We start from the raw sequence: 15,870 nt of genomic DNA, 5'->3' as shown, positions 1-15,870 counted from the left end.
GGTTGTTTATTTTCCGGTCTGTTATCTCTTGGTCAGCCTATCCATGCCTTGAACTTCAATACGCTTTGGTTTTGCTGGAAACCTCTGAGTGTGTATGTCTGTCTCAAAATAAAATCTGTGACCTTTGTATATTATTTCTTTGTTCATTCATTCATTCATTCATTCATTTATTTATTTGATATTGTACACCACCAATCCTGCAGGCAGTGTTGCAGGGGATGCTGGAGTCTATCCTAACTGTCATTGAGCGAGAGCCTGAGTTCCCCCCAGAATTCACACAGTCAGTCACAGGCCACATAGACAGATACAACCATTCACTCGTTCATTCATATGACATATAGACATACAACAATTCATCCTCTCATTGAGATGTAATCCTGACATATGCAACTATTCACTCTCTCATTCATGAGGTCATATAGAGACATACAATTCACTCTCTGTCAGGGTCTGACACGACTGGATCAAATTGGCAATCTGCGCCAGCTGCCGCTAATTACCCGGCCCCATAAAGAGCAGCAGCACGCTCTGCTCAGAGCCGGGGAACTTGTGAGAGATCGAGAAGGCTCGAGGAAGGAGTGACTGGAGGTCCCAGGGCTGAAGGATTGTGGGGCCCTCTCCTGTGACCCTGCCTGTGAGACCCTTCCTGAGATCCTGCCCTGATCTTTCTGGTAACCCTGCCTGTGACCCTGCCCTGCCTGTGAGATCTGTCCTGAGATCCTGCCCTGACCCTTCTGGTAACCCTGCCTGTGACCCTACCCTGCCTGTGAGATCTTTCCTGAGATCCTGATCCTTCCTGCAACCCTGCCTGGGACTCTGCCTGCCTGAGACACCCTGCCTACTTAAATAAAAGAGCTCCAACCCTGATTTAAGCCTTGGTGGTGTGGTTCCCATTCAGAGTCTGTCCCCAGCGGCCCGTGACACTCTCATTCACACATCACATTGAGACATGCAACCATTCATCCTGTCATTCATATGTCATCGGGAGACAGAACAGCCTGTGGTGTGCACAGCGCGATGGAGGCACCGAGCCAGGACATCTTGGCCTTATTTCTGTGGAGGTTCTCAGTCATCCAGGTTATGGTGAATTCATGTTGCATTCTCCTTGTCATGGCAACTGGACTTGAATTTCTTCACTTGAAGACATTTCAGTGCTGAACTGAAAAAGCCTGAGAGGGTGAACACCAGCAATGAGGGACCACAACAAGAAGATTTCGACAAGAATTTGTTCTTATCGCGATCTATATCTTGACACGAGAAGATCATGCAGATCCGCGTCGCCCATGTTTAAGTTATGTGAGAAGACAACCAGGCTGGACACTGGATACTTCCCCAGTCAACCCTCTGAAACGCATTCTATGACACTGGTTGCCATGTTTTAGACCTTCCATCACATCCCAAAAAGGAATTTTTGGAAATCCTTCACACCTACGACGGGTATCTGGTGCAGGCTCCACTTTTTCAGTGGGCCTGAGGAGCCCATGACCCTCTTTTTCTGCTTTATCAACAAGGCTACATGTGGTGAAAAGTTATCACGCACAAATGTGCATCCCAGAGGAACCTCTGCCAATCATGTGGCGATCCACGCTAACCACACACTGTTGGTGCAGTTTAGAGAAGACAACCCATTTCTTTGTTCCAGTTAGCTCCAGCAATAATCCAGGTCACAGATGTCCAGGAAAATGCACTCAAGGGATAACATGACTGTTTTGTAAACCCGCTGCTAAAACCCCTTCTTCGTCAACGAGTTACATAACAGCTAAAAAGGAAATGCTTTCTTTTTTATTGCGGCGGCTGAGAGGATGGATTTAATATCTTTGTTTATTTCCCTTTCTTTCTCTCTAATTGGAAATTGATTACTTTGAAAGACGCCCAGTTCAAGGAGCAGAAGTAGCTTGGCCTTGAACGAGCCACACAGGATTCAGACACACATAAAAGTTCTAAATAATCTTGCAGAAATGCCAGAGCACATTTTACAATTTCCAATGCCCAAAGAAACATTCATGCCTCCAGCCGCATCTACCTGCACTAAGTAGAGCAACCAAAGAGGAGAGTCGGACAAATTTTAGTACATTCCGAAATAAGACAGTCAGTGCCATATTCATCAATGTGAGCCAGGGTGGGGATTATATGTGGAAAGAAGTTGCGATAAATCTAAATCCAAACAATGCAGCATTCAGTCACACTCTCCACAACGGACAAAAGCGAAAGAATCAACGACATAGGACAAATCTGCCAACTCAAATGAAGGCGAGAGAGCGTAAGGAGATGCCGTTCCAGCCCAGACCCTTTAGGAGGATGCCCTTTAGGAGTGACCAAATCTGACTCAGGATATCCAGTTTGAGAGCCCCAGTTAAATCTGTGATTCTGATGGTTTAGCAGATGCCAAAACACTGCACAGGGCTGGATTACGTACCAACGGGAAGGTTTTACAAAGAATCTGGGATTTCAGATCCCCTTAGGGGCATGGCAGTGACAGCCGGGTAATCTGTGAAGGACTACAGCAATGAAAAAAAAGCAAACAAATAGAACAGCATTCCCACCTGTTGACTCTTTTAAGTGCAAATTCCCATTCTTTCTCCTTGAGCGGCAAACAGCTATTGTTGGAAAATGTTTGTTCGACCGAGGATAAAGAAGCGGGTTTAGTTTCCATAAGTGATATTTCTACATGCGGTTATCACGACGAGGAGAATCGACTCTTTGCTAGAGTAACGTGTGATTGGCCAATTCCAAGCCCCGTACTCGACAAGCACTAGTCCGTGCAACAGAAACAGAGAACATGCTCGTGACCTGCGAATGCGCCAGGTTTCATGATGGAGGGTTATGTGTGAAATTAGCGCGTCATCCTGCAGAGCTCCAGAACCCTCCCACATGAGAATAAAGAAGGACTCGGCAGAGCAAGGGAGGTCAGAGCAGTGGAAACACATTCATTCCTCCCACGTTTTTTTTTTTTTTATGTTCCCAAAAGAGGAGCGATCCTTCCTCAAAAGATGACTGATGACTCAACAAGCCCATCAGGAGAGCTGGGTCTGTCCTGGGAGTGGAGCTGGAGTCTGTTGTGCAGGTTTCAGAGAGAAGGATGATGAGGAAGCTCCTCAGCATTATGGACAACATCCATCACCCCCTGCATGCCACGTTGATGTCCTGTCAGAGCTCTTTCAGTCGTAGACTGATACCACCAAAGAGCTCCACTGAACTCCACAGGAGGTCTTTCCTACCTGAGGCTATCAGACTTTTTAATTCCTCTTCCCTCAGCCGCAGGGAATCTTCAATCTTTGTAGTTACAGTTAACAGTTAAAAGAATTCATATTTCATTGTATTTCTTATTCTTCCTCCTTTCAACTATTATCTATTACTGTTATGTTTTTTTCCTTGAAACTCTGGCACAACAATTTCCTTCGGGATTAATAAAGTTGTTCTCATCTCTCATCTCATCTCTAATTACATTTTTATCTAAAACAAAAACAGCACATCTTAGCTGATGAGAAGTCCTCTCAGGTCTTGATCCAATCAGTTAAAAAAAAAAAAAACAAGTTGTTTTTATTTCCAATTAAAACTCTCAATTAGCACTGTGTTCCTGTTTAACCCCTTCTCCGGTGAAGAAGGGCAATCACAATAATAACAGGGGCTGCACTCCACTCAAGCATACACAGAGGAAGCATAAACACTCAAGGACCTACTTAACACCACCTATGTTTGGAGGAGAAAAAAAAGCAAGGTGGAGCCTGGAGAGGAGAACATGTGGCTTGAGATTCTAGACCAGGCTAATGGCAAGCTAATTCATCATACATTCAGATTTCACATCCCCTTCCGCTCTGGCCTTTAGAATTGTTCAGAATGGGGACGTTTCATCAAACAATTATCCCTCTGCGTTTTCCGCAACAGGGACACCCGCTGGTCTGGTGAAAGCTGTCTAGCCTCATGACAGTAAGTGGCCTGCTTAGGGGATAATTGGCCAATCAGTGTTCGGCATCATCGCTCTGCTAAATGCCTCCCAACGCAGGTCTTCGGTCTTCATCACTACGTCCCTTTCTAGGTCTCTGATTGCTATGCATTGATCCACACAAAATTATAGATGGACCTCTATGTGTCCATTCCCATCAATCAGTGACCCATGGCAATGGACTCATTCATGTATCCTGCTTTCATGAACTTGAATTTGAGGGAGTGGCATTGGCAGGAGATCATACCTGTTGATAATGATCTTCTCCACTGCTCCTTTCAGAGGTCACCACAGCCAGTCACCTACCATTGAACCTTCGCTTCAGCATCATCTCCTCTCACACAGCTAACTTCCTCCCTCCATTCATAAACCTCCTCTCTGGTCTTCCTCCAGACCTCCTCCAACCTCAGCATTCTTCTCCCTCCCTCCTCTGGCCATGTCCAAACCATCTCAGCATGACTTTATCTCCAGAAGATCTAACATGTGCTTTCGGTCTGATGGACCCCCTCCTGATCCTCTCCATCCTCCTCACTCCCTCTCCACCTTGCTGCATCTGACCACCATTTCTCTCCTCTCCAGGTCGTACCTCCACCTCTCTAGATGTTCTTCCACTCAATACAGATCACATCATCATCTGCAAACAATCAATCCATGGAGAGTCCAGTCCCATCATAGCCATCAATACAAAATACTAAATAAATAAATGTCTTTTAGAATTATACATATACAAAAAAGTGCCAGCAAAAAATGTATTATATTCTCACTAAATTGATTATATACACAATAAGAAAAATAGAAACTACCTGAAAATACTTTTTTGTTTTATTGTTATGCAAGAAAAGTATCTTGTAACTCAGTTTGATGAGAGACAGTGATGTGATTACTGAGTGCAGAACAGTACGAGTCCTGTAAAAATGCGGCACAGCACCCAGAGGAGTGGATGCTAGCATGCCATGAGACGGACAACCGAGAAGAGTGCTTCTACATTCCATTATTCAAATAATTATCAAAATAATAAAAATGATTAATAATTATTAAAAAAAAGGCGATTTGTGCTGCTGTAAAGAACAAACTCAATTACCGAGGCAGAGCGGAGCTTATTGGAGCCTTGTACTCCAGAACAAGATCATATGATGTGATGAATGCAGCTGAATGTGCACCATTAATTGCTGTGTATGAGAACGTAGCAAGTCAGTATCAACTCAGCAGCCACTTGTGTTAATTCATAAGAAATTTAATTTATATGTTATTCCTTTTATTGTTTCTTTAGAATCTGTATTTTGTGTCTATGTCTGTCCTTGAGTGTCGGGTAAGGCACCTTAAACAAAATGCATTATTATTAATATTATCAAGTGCTGCAGAGTTCCTCTTCTTCCTCCTCTTGCTCTGAATTCAGCTTTGGATAAATTAGGGCTGAATTATCCTCTTGCGTTGTTGTTTTTTCCTGCTCTGCCTTTCATTCAGCATTGGAGTATGGTGACTAGACGTTAATAGGTCATTTCAGTAACCATTTAGAGTAGAGATCCCCAACCCCTGGTCCCTGGATCGGTTCTGGTCTGGTACAAGAAAATCTCTTGGTACAAATAATTGTTTTTTCATTCGACCTTTTTTTTTAAACTGTTTCCACCTTTGCCTTACTGTTGTACTTAACTCCACTTCCCACATCAGCTATCACAACTTGGCCCTTGAAAAAAAATGACCCATAAAGAGGTTGCCGGAGACCTGTTTTAGGAGGGACAACCATGGAAACATTTTCATGCATCGAACTGATCCGTGGTACAAAAAAGTTGGGGACTGCTGATTTACAGCATTGATACAAAGGTCTCACCACTGTCACATTGTTTGTTGCTTTACTTGGAAAATATTAATATTGGCTAAAAATCACTGTAGCGGTCTGGTAAGCACCGTGCACAGCTGCCCCACCATCCAGTGTGCAGCGCTTTGCAACCGCTGGGTGTGAAAAACATTCAGCCAGCGACGCTCTGAGTGCCGTTTCACACGAGGTCTGCATATTTTGACATAGGATTACGTTTGTGCCATCAATCAACATTTGACCCAATCCTGCCTGACTGCCACTGTGGGTTAAGCCCTGCTTTTCTCCATTCACAGGGGACGACGAATGTCCGTGCACACAATTCCTGAAGCTGGGATGCAGACATATAGATTGGATAAAAACCATATATAGTCCATCATGTCGCGGGCGAAGCAGTACAACACTATTGATTTTTTCATGCAACACTGGGCTTAGCCGTCCGCTCTGCAACAAAGGTCCATTTGCTGGACCTCCAGAGGTTTGTAAACCACTGGAGGACAGCACATATGATGTTGATGGTGTTTGGTTTGACCTTCAAACACCAACATAGCCCGTCACAGATCTTTGGATCCGTCCTAAGAATAGCGACAACAAAACTAGCTCCAGCGCCTGAGGCACTGGAAAAAATGTCCAACTCCTTTTACTCATTGGATTGTACATGTACTTCTATTCTATATATGTCATGTAAACACACACAAATACTCCCCTCTGGCAAATTTTAGAACCCATTTCGGCCTGCGGGTCAAAAAGTTTGCCTGCCCCTGACTTACAGACATATATACTTCAAAGGATAGGAAGGAAAATCCTATGATGATTCCCAGTATCCCAGATCTTACTTGTAAATCAGCTCCACTTTGCATTGACCTCCTCAGGCCAACAGTAAATATGTTTTTTTTTCCTCGCTTTACTGCCACAGATGGAAACAGGTTAACGATGTTGACAAAGGTTGTCGACAAATGTACCAGAGCATTGATGACCAAAGTACCACATAAAGTGAGGGAGAAGGCGATTGGCCCCCGAGTCAATTGAACACTTCCTGGATGGATACGCTGAGGACCTTCTTGCCACAGACTTTGCCACCGAAATAAGGCACTGCCCTGATTTATTTCGTCCTCTTCCACGCGCCTCATTTGCATAGCTCATTTACACATAAAAGTAATTTGGGACGTTAAACTTGCACTGTCATCCAAAATGGGAGGAAACTGTCAAATCGGAGGATCATTAGAAGGCATTTTTGTGCGTCTGAAATTAACTGGAGACGGAGCAAAAATACAGCACAAGCTTCACACTGGATTCCATTCACCCCTTCTCTTGCCATGCAAGGCACTAACCAGAGCGTGAGAAGCAATTAGGGGTTAAGTGTCTTGACCAAGGACTTTCTTGGAAAGAAAAAAAGTTAAATGAAAAAAAAGAAAAAAATAATGAAAAAAAGGATGAAATGGTTATATTGATCAGTGAAGTGAGATTTTGGTAAGCAACAAAGCCACTCCGCTTGATTGATTGATTGTCAGACCATTCCCACCTGACACAGGGATGTTTAAAGTTAAAGTTAGTCCTTGGCTGAATATGGGTTGCAACATCGGACAATGTAAGATAACTAATTATGTAGTGCTGGAATACAACGTGGTCCCAAACACACACTAACTTCTGGGTTCCACTTTAACTGGCAACGAGAACAATGTGTAGCACGCTTACCTCCGCCAATTTTTGTAATACGAGTACATACAGTGCTTCGACAGTTTACTGTACATTTGTGCTTATGAGGACCCCCAAAAATGGAACCTGTTAAGAGACATGCTTACGCAGTGGAATTCAAACTCAAGGCTCTCAGTCACGCAGTAGATCATGGGTCGATCAGGAGATCATTAATGAATCAATGGTACGGAAGTGGAGGAAGCAAGCAGACGAACTGCGCCAAGTAAAGAAGACCAAAGAGAGTTTCCAAGAAACAAAGTGAGATGAATGAGATGAATAAAGTTTGACTAAACTGACTGTTTTGTTTTGTGCTATATACCATATGTTTTATCATGAACCTTATAGTGCGGAGTGCCTTATGTATGAAAATAGACCCCTTCATTGACATTGCGCCTCATTATCCGGTGCGCCTTATTGTCTGCAAAATACAATATATACTATTTATTATCTACTGTGAAAATTGAATTTGGTGAGACACCACCAGACAAGAAAATTTTTCCTCCATCTTATCCGTCCATCAGCTCCTTTACCTTGAAGATAGAATATCAGATAAGCAGCAGTCACGACGGTCACCCTCAGTTATTCCACTTATCTTTCCAGGCTTGTCATCGCCGTTGCCCTCGGCTCCGCGAGGGAAAACACCCTATCAGAGTCACTGTTTGAGATCTCAAAGAAACAAAAGTCGCTTGAGAGCTTTATCAGGAGGAAACAACCGGTCCACTGAACCATTTTCATGAATAAAACTGGTCCCTGGTTCAAAATCAAAAGAATCTTATTTTATCCTGGCTTTTTAAAAAGAAACGTTATAAAGCCGAGACTATATCAAAGCCATTAATGGAGTCTTGCGATGGAAAGTAGCACTTTTGTACATATTAGTGAGCAGGAAAGCTCCTGGCACTTGGACCCAAAATTCACCATAATCATTCGTCAAACTGATTATATCACAAAACAAACTGTGGTTAAATGCGACGGGAGCAGTCAAAGCGTGGAGCGCCAGCCAAATCTGGAGGTAGTATGAGGAATCAATTAGCACAAGACGTGCTCTGAGTCCCTTTAACTCAACAACAGCGGTCTGATGACCTCTTGGCAACCATCTCCCAACAAATGCACAGGCGCATTCCAGGCATCAAACTGCCACGCCAGTGCTGAGAACCATTCCATTGATTCACAATTTAATAATTCCCGGGCAGAGATCAGAGAGCGGGGTTTTCAAGGAGGTTCTCAGAAATCCAGGTATATTGTATCCATTAATCTTTGGAGTCTTAACAACTAGTAATTATGATGGATATCAGAGATCTGCCAATAAATCAATCAGCCAACTGATGTGCACATTTTACAGGTTGGCCAATTCATGAACACTGATCGATAAAGGCTTGTGATCACACTGTTCCAGCAGACCACCCGGCTGGGGGGGGGGACTTGGTCCATTTGGACGAGGTGTCTGATGTGAACATTAAAGCCATAATTGAATATCAGCATGTTTACCGATAAATATCATTATATTTGAATGGAATGGAAGAAGGGATGGAAATTATTGACTGTATTAAAAAAAAAGCGAGGAGTCATTATTGCCATTTTCCTAGTAATTGCCCAGCGTACTCCACACCGAATGGCCACAGCCAATCGTCTTCCTCCATTTAACCCTCTCCTCTCACATTACTATCTTCCTGTCATCCCAACTTCAGCGTCCTTCTACTCAGATCTTCACCCACTATCCCTCCTCCGTCCAAATCCAAACAACCTCATTCTGACTTTATCTCCAGAATATCTAAACAGGAGCCGACAGACTCCTTCCCGATCCTCTTCATCCTCCTCGCTCCCAAACAGGAACCTCCACGTCTTGATCTCCATTGCCTCCACCTCCGCCCCTTGGAAACCTAGGTAAATCGATATGTCCTATAGTACAATATGTCTGACAGCAACATCATATTTTGCAAGACCAACTGATACCTTGCCTCCTGCCTCTCCATGAAGGTACCATCTGGTGAAACGGTGGGTTTTACCAGAACAGAACAACAGTGATGCCGAGGAGGTCTTTTTGAAAATGTCTGCAGCTGCTGCTTTGAGGCTGCAACGGTGATGCTCAGCGGGACTGGGATCAGCACTACTCTCAGCATATGATTGATAAACCTATCACTACCAAGTTTATGGTCTGAAGTGTTGGATTGTGTGAAACAAAATTCCTCTCCTGAGAGAAACTGGGGACAGTGAATATTCCGGCTCAATGGACACATGGGGGGACTTGGCAAGGAGCATTGAACCCAATCTTAGGGCAAGGGTGTGGAACCTCTCCGAGAACTGAGGAAAGACTCTCAAAGGGGAAAAAGCCATCATACATGGCAATTACAGACCTGACTATAAGACCATGGCATGGCATAGCATTGGACAGAGACTAGGAGTGCCAACCGGCGGTGACCGGAAGGAGTCCTCTGGTTGGAGGAAACAGGTGCAGACCATGAACAGAATTAGCATTGTGACACTAAGGATCTAAGTAAGAGTAGGACCTTTCTCATGAAAGTTGCGCTTCAACTCCTGGAAAGCAGGCTCAGGTTTAATTTCAAAACCAAAAAAATCCCCTTTGTTCAGATACCCCCTAGTCTTTAGCACACAGTGGCGCTCGTTGTGAGCGCCAGCCGTTAACACCAGATGAATGCAGTGGCCAAAGAGGTAACTTCTTTTGAAAATGGAGGGGGTTTGGTCTGAAGATCTAAAACAAACTGCAGGAGGTGAGAAGAGGAAAGCTTCCCCCAAAACTAAAATTCTGGATGGAAAACGAAACCATCCTTGAAGTGTGCTATCTCTCAATGTCCGAAGTGTGAGAGTACCATTGGAACACTGTTTGGCAGGGGCAGGTTAGCATCATACATAAAACACAGATGGATTTCCTCCTCGGGTGCCTTGCGTATTGAACTTCACCAGCAAAATGGCGCCTGTCAGAGTGACCACGACCACGTTACAGTCAGTCGGGCGTCTTTGCAGATTTCTGTACATGTCTTAATTGTTTTTTGCACTGCCCGCATGTGTCGCTCAGCTTTGTAAGGGCTCTTTGGCCGTCTTTCTAAAGAGGGTCCACCAAAGGGACAGCACATGTTAGATGTTTTGGGTCATGTGCAGAGGAGGGATAGTGAATACATTGGTAGACAGATGCTGGAATAGGAGGTCCAGAGGAAGACCAAAGAGAAGATTTAAGGGCTGAGTGAGAGAGGACATGGAGGTAGTTGGTGTGTGAGAGGAGGATCTAGAGAATAAGGTTAGAAGGAGAAGGTTGAGCTGTGCCGACCCCTGAAGGGACCACCCAAAGGAAAAGAAGATACCATGCAGCATCATAGATAAGGGGTGTCTGGGTAGCCTAGCGGTTACTACTTCCACCTCTTCGCAAGAAGGTCCCTGCTTGGATTCCCACAGGAGGCCTTTCACTCTGTGTAGAGTCTCCATGTTCTTCCCATGTCTGTGTGGGGTTCCTCTGGGTTCCTCCAACAGTCCAAAAACATGCAGGAGATTCACTTGAGACCCTGAATTGTCCATACATGTGGCTGAGAGGGTGTGTCCACCTCTCACCCATCGAAAGCCATCCCAACCCTGAGGGCAGGATAAGCAGAACGACAGATGAACAAAGGAATCTCGAAGAGGAAGGTGATGTGCACTATTCTGTGTTTGCATTCGTGACAAGATAAAACCTTGAATGTCAAGAACATCTTCATTGCTGGTTGAAGCCAACCAGATCAGGCAGGATCTTCTTCTTCAGACTCAGGTGCAGCAAAACCCTGATGCCTGACGACATGCATTAGCCAACAGCTTCTCAGAGGAAAGGAGTGGAGGTTCTTTGAGACTCCTCGCTCGACATCTGAAATAAGACGCTTCCTGGAATGTGAAGTTTGGGGTTGCAAATGAGGCAATATGTCATCCCGGATTTTACGAATGGAAATATAAAGATGAGAGGGAGCCGGGGTCACTGTGAACTCCCGAAACGTGCATTTGTCTCGGCACAAATCAGGACTGATGGTCTGGAGCGATAAAAGATAAATAAATAAATGGGAAAAAAAATCAATTTCTGCAGCGTTTTTAGGGATGAAGTGTTCAACAAAATGAAGAAATCCATTAATTGGTCTATTTGCCATGTGAGCGGCAAATGAGAGCTGTCTTGCTCCAGCTTTTACCGCCTTGCCTCATTGGATGGGTGATTTGTGTTGTTTAGCTGCCGCAGCCCAAACGTTTAGCCCTTGAGAGGAGAGTCAGGAGGGGCTCACTTTAGCTTCTTCAATAATCCGCACTGAAGTCCAGCATAAGTCCATCAACTACCCACACAATGTTTGAACCACTTAGGAGACATCAGGAAAATGTCAGACATAAAAGGCACAGAGGTCTAGAGAAACCAAGAAGACAGGAGGCAGAGATGACGTTGTGGAGGTTCCTCTTTGGGAGTGAGGAGTATGGAGTCTACGTCACGTGTTAGATGTTCCAGAGATTAAGTCAGAATGAGATGGTCTGGACATGGACAGAGGAAGTGATGGTGCAGAGTAGAAGGAGGCAGAGGCTCTCTAAAGACACAGAGGAGAGGAGGAGATTTATAGGTGGAGGGGAAAGAGGACAGGAAGGTAATTGGATAGAGGAGAGGGTGATTGGAGATCCCTGAAGGGAGCAGCCCAAAGCAAGAGAAGAAGAAGATGATGAAGAAGAAGCCTCATTTTAATGCTAATATTCTGCAATGGGTTGAGTGACATGCAAAAAGACAAAAAAACAAATGTCATAACCAGAGGACCATTACCAGAGGACAGCCCATGCTAGCAGACCTGGAACCCCCTCTGGAGCAGCTGCTTCGAACAGCTACCACAAAAATCACAGCTTTGACGCCAGGGCGACCTGCAAACACCTGCGTCCCAAGCCAGGAACCTGGGCACGTGCACCTGCGAGGTCCTCCTAACAGGGACAAAGCTCAGCAGGCGAGAGCAGAAACAAGGGATCCCACCCTCTCCATGAGAGATACTGAGAAAACCATCTTCTAATCTTTAACAGGCCTGCTGGGGTGAATCCACGCAATACCTCAGGGGAAGGGGAGGGGTGGACTGAACTTCCACACAGCCAAAACAAAGCCTGTGCACGTTTCCAAACACACACATACAGGCGCCCGCGCCCAGGGGAGAGGCAGCACAAAGAACAGATCTGAGGCCACAACATGGTGAGACAAAAGCTCCACGGTTACCTCGTGTCTCCGGCACAGTTCATCCACGCACGGAGTGGTAGTGGGGGGTGGGAGGGGACAAAGGGAATCCCGCCGCCCTCCACGCTTCCTTCCTTCCCTCCTTCCTCCTATCCTTCCTTCCTTCCTTCCTTCCTTCCTTCCTTCCTTCTTTCCTTCCCGGGGGAGAGATCCGCTGTCACCGCATTGGAAATCAAATCTAAAATGCAAATTAAAATCTATTTTTTGTTCACTTCCCACCAGCCGCTGTTTCCTCCATCCCCCTTTTTTTTATAAAGAAAATATTATTGTTATTACAGTAGTAATAATCCCTGTTCTTAAGCTGGCGGCTCCGGAGAGAGTGTCTGAAACCCACGCCGCGCAAACCGCTTCCCATCTTCGGCGCTCCGGCTGGCTGAGGGCGGGGGGTGGAAAGGAGAAAGAGGGTGTAGTTTTGTAAGCTTTTGAATGTCGGTGCCGCCTCGCCTCGTCGCTCCGACCGGACGACCAATAAGGAGGCGCCGGGAATGGATGATGTACGGCAGGGGGAGCGGCGGTTCCGGCGGGCAAAGCGCCTCGATCAGACTCCGAGGGGTTGTGGTGGGGGGTTGCCTGGCCCACGGCGCTTTTCATATGCATGAGTCCCATTGAACGCGCGCGCGCGCACACACACACACACACAAACACACACACACAACACACACACACACACACACACACACACACACACACACACACACACACACACACAGTTTTTGTATCTCTAACTCCAAACATGAACATGTGCCTCTCACTACATATTTATATGTCTCATATTCTGGACATGAAAAGCACACACACACACACACACACACACACACACACACACACACATGTTTATTGTATCTCTGAACTCGATCCATTCCAAACATGTGACATTCACAATACATGTACATGTGTCATGTTCTGGACCTGCTGAGCACACACACACACACACACACACACACACACACACATGTTTATTGTATCTCTGAACTCGATCCATTCCAAACATGTGACATTCACAATACATGTACATGTGTCATGTTCTGGACCTGCTGAGCACACACACACACACACACACACACACACACACACATGTTTATTGTATCTCTGAACTCGATCCATTCCAAACATGTGACATTCACAATACATGTACATGTGTCATGTTCTGGACCTGCTGAGCGTACACACACACACACACACACACACACACACACACACACACACACACACACACACATTAAATGATATAACATCAAGCTGGGCCTCGACAGGGCATGTTGAGCCGCATTTTGTAATAACAGTGCATTTTGTGATAAACGTACAAAATGTAATAACTTTTTCGAATCATTTTGTAATAAAGCTGCATTTTGTAATAAACTGCCCCAATGCATTTTGCAATAAATTTTGCCGCATTATGTAATAAGTTATTACATATTGAGAAGATTATTACAAAATGCACTTGCAACTTTTTTATGCTCGAGGAAATGTAATAACATGGTGCATTATGTAATAGCAATTCTAAAGCATAGTTTATTTGTTTGTTAATTGTATTTTATTTTACTTTAAAGTATTTGTAAAAGCTAGGCCTATTATTATGATCACCCTATTAGCCTAGTAGCAGTGCTTATCAATTACTATCAATACACTATTCAAAGGTTGCATTAACAGAGAATATTCTATAAATTCCATGTTATTACATTTCCTAGAGAATAAAAAAGTTGCAAGTGCATTTTGTAATAATCTTCTCAAAATGTTATAACTTATTACATAATAAGCGGCAAAATTTATAATGCGGCAAAATTTATTACAAAATGCGTTGGGGCAGTTTATTACAAAATGTGTCAGTTTATCACAAAATGTGAGAGTTTATTACTAAATGAAATAAAAAAGTTATTACATTTTGGACGTTTATCACAAAATGTGGCTCAACAGGGCACATTGGTGGCATGTCTCTATGTACTTTGTGAAGGAGAGGCTCAATGGTTGTATGTTTGTTTACATGTAGATGAGAGGGTGAATGGTTGCATGTCCCTATATGGGGCCCTGCGATTGGTCCGGGTTGAGCCAATGACGGCTGAGATAAGCTCCAACCCAGAGTGCAGGAAAAGTATCGAAAGTGAACAAATGTATGCCTGATCCTCCTCTGGTGCTTGTGAGAACTTCCCTCTTATCTCCTTCTCCCTGGAGGATTCATATCTCCAAAGCTATTCTTAACTTCTAATAAGATCTCAATGAATTCCCATAATCCATGATTTCGGCCTATTCAACTAGGTTCCCATGTCGAAGGAAATAATCGGAGCTCCGTCCATTGAAAGGAGGAAAAATAATGTGGAAAAAAGGGCAAGGTCCATCTGTTGGCCCATTTCATGGCTGAGAAACCTCTGAATTGATGTGTGTGTGTGTGTGTGTGTGTGTGTGTGTGTGTGTGTGTGTACACTGCTCCTTTTCTCCCAGCAAAAAGGCTTTTGGACTCCCAGGTTTCTTCTTCCCTTCAAGGGTCTCCACAGTCAATCATTTGCCTCCATCTCACCCTAACTTCCTGTCCTCCTCTCCTCCATCCATAAACCTCCTTTTTGGTCTTCCTCTAGACCTCTAACCTCAGCATCTTTCCACCCAGATCTTCATCATCCCCTCCTCTTTCTATATCCAATTATCCAAACCATCTCCAGAGCATCTGAGAAAGGGGTGGGCAAACTTTTTGGCTCAGGGGGAACATTGACTTTTAAAATTTGACAGACGGGCCAGATCACCACAAGATACGATACATATAAAAAAAAAAAACGCATTTGTAAAAGGTACATAGACTCATCTGACATTTTCTTAGAAAATAAAACCAGCTTGGTTTTGAGGGCTCCGGCGTTTGCTTGCATTTCATGGACAAACCAGTTTTTCCCTTGTAGCTTCATGTCTAGCTCATTCATGTGTGTCGGTATGTTCACAGTAAAGGCTAAATCAGTGATTTTCAACCTTTTTTGAGCTGCAGCACAGTTTTTACATTTACAAAATCCTGGGGCACACCACCAACCAAATGACACAGAATGACTCTCTAACACAGAACATATCATACATATAGTTAATAATATGGTTTTTAATGTATTTATACTCAGTGTGAAACCTTGGGCTGTTTCGATGAACACAAAATGGATATCACGGCAGTAATGGTAGAAAGACACACACAAAGCTCTTGCTCAAGCTTTACAAGCTGGCAGTATTAATGTT

The 15,870-nt window shown here is 44.3% G+C and overlaps 1 long non-coding RNA gene across 1 annotated transcript in view; it reads right to left on the bottom strand.

Moving 5' to 3' along the window:
* The window catches only part of LOC147225465 (uncharacterized), a 54,006-nt gene extending 41,137 nt beyond the window's left edge, over positions 1 to 12,869 (bottom strand). Inside the window, exon 1 of the long non-coding RNA XR_015107255.1 lies at positions 12,652 to 12,869. This is a non-coding gene — a long non-coding RNA (uncharacterized LOC147225465). The remainder of the gene's footprint in view (positions 1 to 12,651) is intronic.
* Between the last annotated feature and the right edge of the window lie 3,001 nt (positions 12,870 to 15,870).

This window comes from Fistularia commersonii, chromosome 16 (assembly GCF_037954325.1).
Source record: "Fistularia commersonii isolate RoL2024-O1a breed Wild chromosome 16, RoL_Fcom_v1.0, whole genome shotgun sequence".
Taxonomy (NCBI): domain Eukaryota; kingdom Metazoa; phylum Chordata; class Actinopteri; order Syngnathiformes; family Fistulariidae; genus Fistularia; species Fistularia commersonii.
The sequence above is the reverse complement of the archived record's forward strand: the minus strand, read 5'-3'. Positions and strand labels throughout refer to the sequence as shown.